Consider the following 9187-nt stretch of genomic DNA (forward strand, 5'->3'; position numbering starts at 1 on the left):
AACAACTAATAAGATGTATCATTTTCAGTTGCTATTCCAATACCCAGTAGATTAAGTCCCACACACCCTTCCTTCTCCCAGACAATGTAACATGAGCCCAAGCAGCTCTGGAACCTTCAATAGACCATGCACACCCCAGACAAAGGGCTGGAAAGAGTTTTCACTATTTATGGATACAGACAGGTTGCAGTCTGTCAGGTCACAAATCTCTGTTTTAAATAACCCCTAATTATAGATTTACCTCCCCAGCGCTGGCTTTCAGGCTGCACAAAGGCAAGAAACCTACAAGGCCTGGAGTTACCCAGCCGCTCTGCAGGAGGGCCCAGCCCCTACCACCCTGGGTCGGTCTAGGGCAAGTGCAGAAACCAGCCTCTCCAAACTACATGGCATGTTTGCTTTCGACCATCTGTCAACACTCTTTCAAGTAGGTCATTCTGCTGACATCTGATCCTTGGTTAGAGAAAGACGTATGGAAACATGAATGCAAAGGTGGCCATTTTGAACAAGAAGAAATACTTGTTTTTTCCTGGATCAGTAATGTTCATTGTGAAATATTCAACTGTTAGTACGAAAGCATTATGAACACTGGATGAGATAACGTCCAGTTTTGATTATTAAATCAGTCAGTTCCAACATTATGGGAGCAGAATGATCATTGTAACCTGACTCTACCAACATTTTACCACCCCAAATCCCCCTCTAACTTCTTCTCCTTCTATAATATTTTTGTTTTAATTTGCACCTGACAAGATTTTTTATTGGGGTGCAAATATCTTTTCAAGATAGCCATTTCCTTTCCTTTGGATAAATACCCAGAAGTGGGATTGCTGGATCATATGGTAGTTCTATTTTTAATTTTTTAGAAACTTTCATATGTTTTTATAGTGGCTGCACCAATTTATATTCCCACCAGCAGTGTACAAAGGGTCCCTTTTTTCCACACTGTCACCAACACTTGTTATCTCTTGTCTTTTTGATGATAGCTATGTAACGATAACTTTTTAAGTGTGCTCAATGGTTAGAGTGTCGGCCCTCACACTGAAGAGTCTTAGGTTTGACTCCCTTGCAAGGGCACGTTCCTGGGTTGTGGGTTTGCTCCCCAACCCTGTCAGGGCACATGTGGGAGGCAACCAGTTGATGTGTCTCTCTCACATCGATGTTTCTCTCTCTGTCCCCCTCCCTCTCTCCGTTCCACTCTTCACTCTCTCTGAAAAGCAATGGAAAAAATATACAAGGAGGAAAAAAAGACCAGAAAGAAAGATACATGGCAAAATATTAGCAGAGATTTCTTCTAGGATGGGGGGAACTATAGGTGACTTTTTGTTTGTTTGTTTCTTTTCCCTTTCTGTTCTTTCCAAATTCTCCAGAATGAGCCCAGATGATTTTGAGACTCAGGAAGAAAATACAAAAGAATGGCTCCCTGTCCTTAAACACACAAAAACAAACAATATAAAGGGCGAGACACAGAAGCAAGTTAGGGTGACTTTCAGAGGATGAAGGATTAGGGGGAGTAGGTGGATGAGGGAGCCAGTGGGGAAGATGGAGTCAGGGAAAGTGAGGGCCTGTTGTGGAGGAGAAGGGGGGTGGGGAGGGGCAACCCGCTATGAAGTGCTTCTCAGTTATACAGGTGGCTCTACCAGTCATTCTGGAATTTCATGTATCCCAACCCACAGAACTCATTAAAGAAAAGAAACACTGACAAAACTGAAAAGCTTATTACTCCACGTTACTTTTCCTTAGGCTTTCAGAAAAACAGTTGGTACCACACCCAGAACACCCATGGTGGGTTGAATGGTGGCCCTCCAAAATATACGCCCTTGTTCTAATTCCCAAACTCTATAAATGCTGTTATTGTCCCAATTAGCTGTTTGTTAATATTAATCACAGGAAGCCCAACCAGAGTGGCCCAGTGGTTGAGCATCGACCTATAAACCAGGAGGTCGAGGTTCAATTCCTGGTCAGAGCACATGCCGGGGTTGTGGGATCGATCCCCAGTGTGGGCCATGCAGGAGGCAACCAATCAATGATTCTCTCTCATTGATGCTTCTATCTCTCTCCTTCTCCCTTCCTCTCTGAAATCAATAAAACTATATTTTAAAAACTATTAATCTTAGGAAGAGAGCAAAGGTGAGGCCAGACATTGTGAGGCATGGTCATCTGGGCAGCTTCACCAGGAAGCTACAGCTTCATGCTCCCCAGGGAACCACCAGTCCATTCCCCGCAGGTCACTGGGGGAAGGGATCGAACAGAGGGAGAGATGGGTGCATTCGCAGTGAAGTCAGGGTGGCATAGGGGAGATACTTGCCTGTCGGTCTAACCTGGGAAAAGAATAATTGGCTAAGGGGGTGAAGCCACTGCAAGTGTGCGAAATCTTGAAGGGTTAATTGGTTAAGTTCCTGATTATAATCCCCAGACAAAGAGTTCTGTCTCCCCCTTGTTTGCTGTGGCGGTCTCCTGTTCTGTGACCCGTACTTGCCGTGTGCTCCTCTGCTATGCGCCCTTATCAGCTGCATAGCCCATGGCCATGTGGACCACACATGCAATGGACTGCAGCTGAGAACACGAGCTAAGCTAGCCAGATGCTGGACTGAACTTTAATATGGAACAGGAACTCTGGGCAGTGGCCTTAATTCTCGCCCTACTGAAGACACGATAGGACTTTGTCCATGGCAGGGCGGAGGGACATGGGACCCTGGAAACCCATGGGTTTAATTCATCCTCCTGTGTGAGTTTCCGGCAATTCCTTTCCTTGCAATATCATAAGAACTCCACTTCCACCACCGGTAACAGATGGGGACACAGAGGGCACCCCCACCAATAACGCTACCTTATTTGGAAAAAAAGATCATCACAGATATGATTAAGGGCTTTGAGGTGAGACCATCAGGCATTACTCAAGGAGACCTAATCCAGTGACATGTGTCCTTATAAGAGACACAAGAAGTGCATGTGAAGATGAAGGCAGAGATTGGAGTGAGCAGCCACAAGCCAAGGAATGAAGACAGCCACCAGAAGCTGGAAGAGGCCAGCAAGAAATCTGACCTTGAGCTTCTGCAGGGAGCACAGTCCTGCCAACAGCTTGATTTCAGACATATGCTCACCAGAGCTGTGAGAGAATAAGTTTCTATTCTTTTAAGCCACTAAGTGTGTGGTAATTTTTTATGGCAGCCACAGGACACTACTATGCCAGAGGCTTCTAAATGAAAAAGAGGAGTCCAGACAGCACCAGCTCCACCAGGCTCTTACCTAGAGGTGGGGTTGCCATTACAGCTCTAGTGAAAAACTAGATCTTTCAGACCTTTACTCTCAAAGAGAATAACTTGAATAACTAGACTTTACCAATTTCCAACTAGTATTCTTGACTTACGGAGCCAGTGCAATGGACTGGATGTTTGTGTGCCCCCCAAATTCACATGTCAATGTCTAAACCCCAACGAGATGGTATTTGGAAGTGGAGCCTTTGGAGGCAATTAGGCCACGAAAGTGAGAGCCCTCATGAATGGGATGAGTGCTCTTATCATAAGAGACATGAGAGAGCTTGCTTCCTCTCTCCGCTCTGCACAGGTGAGGGTACAAGGAAAGGACAGCCATCTGCAAACCAGGAAGCAGGCTCTCACCAGACACCAGATCTACCGGCACCTTGATCGTGCACGTCCCAGCCTCCAGAACTATGAGAAATGAATGTTAGTTGTTTAAGCCACCCAGTCTATGGTATATTCCTTATAGTAGCCTGAGCAGCTGCTGTGACTGTAAAAACTGAACAGCCAGTCTTGACAGTTTCTACTTATTACAACTTTTGGATAATTCTCCTTAATTGTTCAAAGCAACCCAGTTTCTTACTAGTCATTTGGTCTCTTCTTCTTCCTCATAACACTGACTCACAGCAAACTGTGATGTGTCATGGATTCAGAGCATCCTTTCACCTTCAATCTTACCATTGACCAGCATTATCTCTTGGTGTTAACTAGGCTAAACCAAGAGAAAGAAAATGATTGGCGTAAGTTCATCTTGGGTATGCGTATTTGGGGTCCCTAAGGTACTGTGGATCGGCAGCCCCTATGTCAGGTGTCCAATCTGTGGTGGTAGGGAGCAGGGGAACATTATCACATGGTATCAAATGTGGTGCTTAAACAGCAGGGCCTGGGTTTGATGGTAAAAAGTTTCGGTTCTACCCAAGTTCTAATAGTTTCTCGGCCACCCACCACGTGTTTTATGACATCGGGTATTAATTTCTCTCTATCTCAGTTTTATTTTCTTATCTATATAATGGAGATAATAATCCAAGTCTGGGTTGGTGTGAGGATTAAATGAGCACGTCTGGCATAGAGTAAGTGCTCAATACATCTGAGTATTAGGGCTTTAATCTACCATTTATGCCATTTAATTTTGGGGCTTTTTTTTCTCTTAGTTTTATGTTTATTTTATTTTTCTGCCCTCCTGTGGGTTACGTAAACATTCTTAAATTCAATTTTGATTTACTTATAATATTTTTAGTGTATCTCTTTGTATGTTTTTATTAGTGTTTGCTCTAGGTATCACATTATCATACTTAACCTATCAAAATCAACTGGTGTTTTTCACAAGTTTAAACTGTTATTGAGCCTGATAAGCACATAATGTTTTTCATTCTGCTGTTCCAAAGATGCCCTAGGACTAGGCTAACACGATTCAAATATTACTTTTCTAACCATAAACTCACATTCCTATTCCCAATTATACATTTTTTAAAAGCTCCTAAAATTATATTCAGCTACTGTATATAGAGATGATATCATGGGGCAATATTAAAGATGCTTCTCAGTCTTAGAGTTCACAACCTCCTATCTATCACATCTCTAGTTCTGCTACAACCTGATTTTGCCATTCTATAACCTATAGAATAAGTGGTACCTTTAACCTCCATCAACATTGCTGATATAGTACCTTTTATTTTTATTTTTTTTTAATATATATTTTATTGATTTTTCACAGGGAGGAAGGGAGAGAGATAGAGAGTTAGAAACATCGATGAGAGAGAAACATCGATCAGCTGCCTCCTGCACATCTCCTACTGGGGATGTGCCCGCAACCCAGGTACATGCCCTTGACCGGAATCGAACCTGGGACCCTTGAGTCCGCAGGCCGATGCTCTATCCACTGAGCCAAACCGGTTTCGGCGATATAGTACCTTTTAAATATTTATTACTACACATATTAAAATATATGAAAGTATTAAAATATTTATGTATATTAAGTATATGTGTCTATTAAATGAGACAATTTAAAAGTAAATTTCTGAGGATCAAATTAATTGTAAGATGAGCTCAGCCTACTATGTGCCTTGCTCCAAAAAAACCAGATCCCCATTTTCTTGCCTTCGGTTCATATATGTTGGTATAGCACTGGGCACAGAGTGAATATTTACAGACAAAGCAAGTACACTAATGTGAGGTCTTTGTTATACATTGTTATCACCCTAATGATTATATAATTTCAATACTGTACTTTTACTTCTAGCTTCTTTTGATTATTGGGGTTACAGTTTTTAGTTGGAAATGTGATAGAACTATTAATAGCCCATAAAGTCATCATAATTCACAGCTTCTTTTTTGCTATAACAGTGTTTAATAATTACAACTTAATAAACCAAATAACAGTACTTTTCACTATCCTGGCACACACACAGCATATATCCAAACTTTTACAGCATGATGAATGGAGCTCTTTGGCTTGTTTTTGAGGAAACCAATGGCATTCTCTTCCTTGTAATGACTGCATTCTAAGTCTCTTTTTCAATCCTATCATTTTATACTCCTCTCCCACTGGTTTTATGCTTGCTCTCTCTGACTTCCTAAATCTCTCTTATATCCAGGTTTATGCTCCCCCCTTCCTCTAATCCTACTTGAATGACATTAATTTAGACCCTCATCATTTCTCAACTGGAATAGCTTCCAAACTCTTTTCCCAGATCCAGCTTTCTTGCTCCCTTCCTGCACAATCTTCGGTTGCTGCCAGAATAATGTTTCTAAAATGCCAATTTTATAATAATGTTCCTTTGCTCAAAACCCTATCGCCTTTAGGATACAACGCAAACTCCTTAGGCCTTTCAAATTCTAGCCGAAGAAGCTCATGTGATCCCCTCTGTTTCCATCACATCATTCCTGTTGCACGTGCCAGTGCCTCTTTTCTGCTCCCCTACTCTGTGGTCCTAGTCAGCAAAGCACCTTGCCATTTCTGCTCACAACACCCCATCATCTCCTCAGTCACTAATGCAGACGTTTGGTGACACTTGTAGCTGCAGATGCTGGTCTTTCTGAGGCAGGAAAAGCCTCTCCCCCACCCCCATCTTTACAATTGTGTCATTAAATCACAAAGGGCGTGGCCTATGCTGAGTTACAGCTCAGGAGAGACAAGTTTCACCAGGCCCATTGGAGACCATTTGAGTGGAATCATTCTGCCCCACTCCAAAACATCCCTTTGGGCCCAAACTTCACAAGTGTTCTAGGAGATTCCTATCCTAGCCTGGGCATCCTTCAGAGTTATTTGCTTTCACATTGGGTGACACTTACCAAGGGACAGCAATGCCAGATCTTCCAAGGCTGGATCTGTGTCCCCTTGGGCCAGATGGCAATTCTGGATTTCTTTTTTTTAGTTTCTGATGGCCCATGAAGTGAGTACGTGTTTGTGGCTGTAGAGATTATGTGCCACTAGAGGCCCGGTGCATGAAATTCGTGCACTGGAGGAGGGTGTTCCTCAGCCTGGCCTGCACCCTCTCGCAATTCAGGACCCCTCAGGGGATGTCTGCCTGCCAGCTTAGGCCCTATCCCCCAGTGCTGAGTGAAAAAAGCCAATCTCAAAAGGTTACATGCTGTGTAAGTCCATTTATTTTTGAAATGACAAAATCATAGAAATGGAGAACAGAATAGTGGTGGCCAGGTGTTAAGGAGGAGATGAGGGCAGGAGGGAAGTAGGTGTGGCTATAAGGAATCATATGGTGATGGAAATATTCTGTATCTTTCTGTGTGTATTTTTAAAATTATTTTTTATTGAGTTTTTTAGAGAGAGAAGGAGGGAGAGGGAAAGAGAAAGAGAAACATTGATGTGAGAAACATTGATCAATTGCCTCCTACATACACCCTGACCAGGGATTGAACCCACAACCTGAGTAGGTGCCCTGACTGAGAATCGAACCCAGCATCTTTCAGTGCACAGGACAACGCTCAACAATCTGAGCCACACTGGCTAGGAGGAAATGTTCTGTATCAATATCAGAATCTGATTGAGATACTGTACTATAGTTTTGTAAGAAGTTACTATTGGGAGAAACTCGTTAAAGGGTACATGGGGTCTCTTATTATTTTTTATAACTGTATGTGAATCTACATTTGTCTCAAAAATAAAAATAAAAGTAATTAAAAAATAAAGCTGCTACAGGACAGATCCAAGAATTTCTTCCATGGCTACAAGAACCAAGCAGAGATTTCAGCTGCTGCCAACAGCAGGGGAGTCTGAATTTAAAGTTTGAAGCATGCCTAGTTAACTTTGTATTAAAATAAACAAGCAAGACTCTTTGGAAGAATAGAACAGAATCCAGAATCTCTACAATGATTATTTATACTGTCTTGAATAAAATCCAAAATCACTAGACATAGGGGAACAAAAGAAAACATGGTTCATGGGCAATCAATGCAGGCTGACCTCAAGATTCCCCAAATGTTGAAGTTAGCAAACAAAGATTGCAAAACAGCTATTATAACTATGCTCACAGACACAAAGGATAATATCTTATAATTAACAAACAAATAAGAGATCGTAGAGACATCAAAAGTATATAAAAAACAAAAATAAATGGAAATTCTAGAGCTGAAAAATAAAGTAACCTAAATATAACATCTAATGGATGGGCTGAACAGCAGGCTACAGATGATATAAGAATAATGAACATAAAGATAATGATTAGAATTTATCCATTCTGAAGAATAGAGAGGAAAAAGATTGGGAAGAAAAAAGGAAAAGATTAGAACAGGGGTTTACTGACCTATGGGGCAATATAAAAAATTCCAACCTTTGGGTAATTGGAGTTCTAGAGGAAAGTAGGGAGAAAATTTCCCAAATTAATGGATTCAAGAAACTCAGCAAACCCCACACAGGATAAATATGAAAAAAACTACATCTGTGATATCCTTGGTAAATTTTCTGAAGACCAAAGATGAACAGAAAAATTTTAAAAACAATTTTAAAACATACATTATACAGAAGCATACAATACAAATGGCCATTGACTTCTCTTCAAAGGTATTTATTTAAGTATTCCAAAATCTGTGTTTTAGTGTAATTCAATGTTAGCATACCACCAGCCAAAAAAGACAGCAAGGACATATGTTCATAAAACCAGGCTTTTAACAGAATTATCAGGAATTTTTTCTTCAGTCCCATCCTTCAAAATAGATCAAATAACCAGTTACACCACAGTGGACTGACTGAAACCTAGTTACTTAAGAAAATACAATTTTGCCTTCACTATATAAATAAGTATTTGCACCACATTGTCATACCAACCATTGAAAAGCCAGGGAAGAAAGGACTGGTAGCAGAGTTTAGAAAAAGGAGAGCTGATTAATTGGATTATCATCCTGACAGCCCCTTCTTCTCATCTCTAGTCAAGGCTGTCTCCCTAGGGGTTTATTTTCTTTATATTCTTTGGATAACAAAAGTGTTACTGTTCAGGTCATATTGACCTGATCCAGGACTAGAGTCAGATGACTTAAAAGAAAAATTTATAACTCTCCTCAGGATCAAGATCAATGCAGAAAAAAAGAAAGGTATTCTTTTATATAGATATTCCTGAAATTGAAGTTTCATCAGAGACATTCAAACAAATGAATTTATAGAGGTGTTTTAAAGCTACCTTCACAATGGTTGGAAATAGAAAGCAAAAATCAAATAAAAAACATAGATCAGAAGTGGAATTGAACATGTTATATTGACTTTTACAAAATTTGACAATCTATAAGGATAAAAACATCTCAGGGAACCAAAGATAGAACCTCTTAGAATTCTCAAAAGTTGTATTTTCAACAACTTTTACATTCAAGTTATAAAATGTGATTCTAACAATGGCAGTGGACTGAAGGTCTTAAGCCTTTGAATTTTCTTCCTTTTTTTAGAGAGAGTGGAAGGGAGGAAGAGAGAGAGAAACATTGATGTG

This window comes from Myotis lucifugus, unplaced genomic scaffold (assembly GCF_000147115.1).
Source record: "Myotis lucifugus unplaced genomic scaffold, Myoluc2.0 scaffold_5, whole genome shotgun sequence".
Classification (NCBI taxonomy): Eukaryota; Metazoa; Chordata; class Mammalia; order Chiroptera; family Vespertilionidae; genus Myotis; species Myotis lucifugus.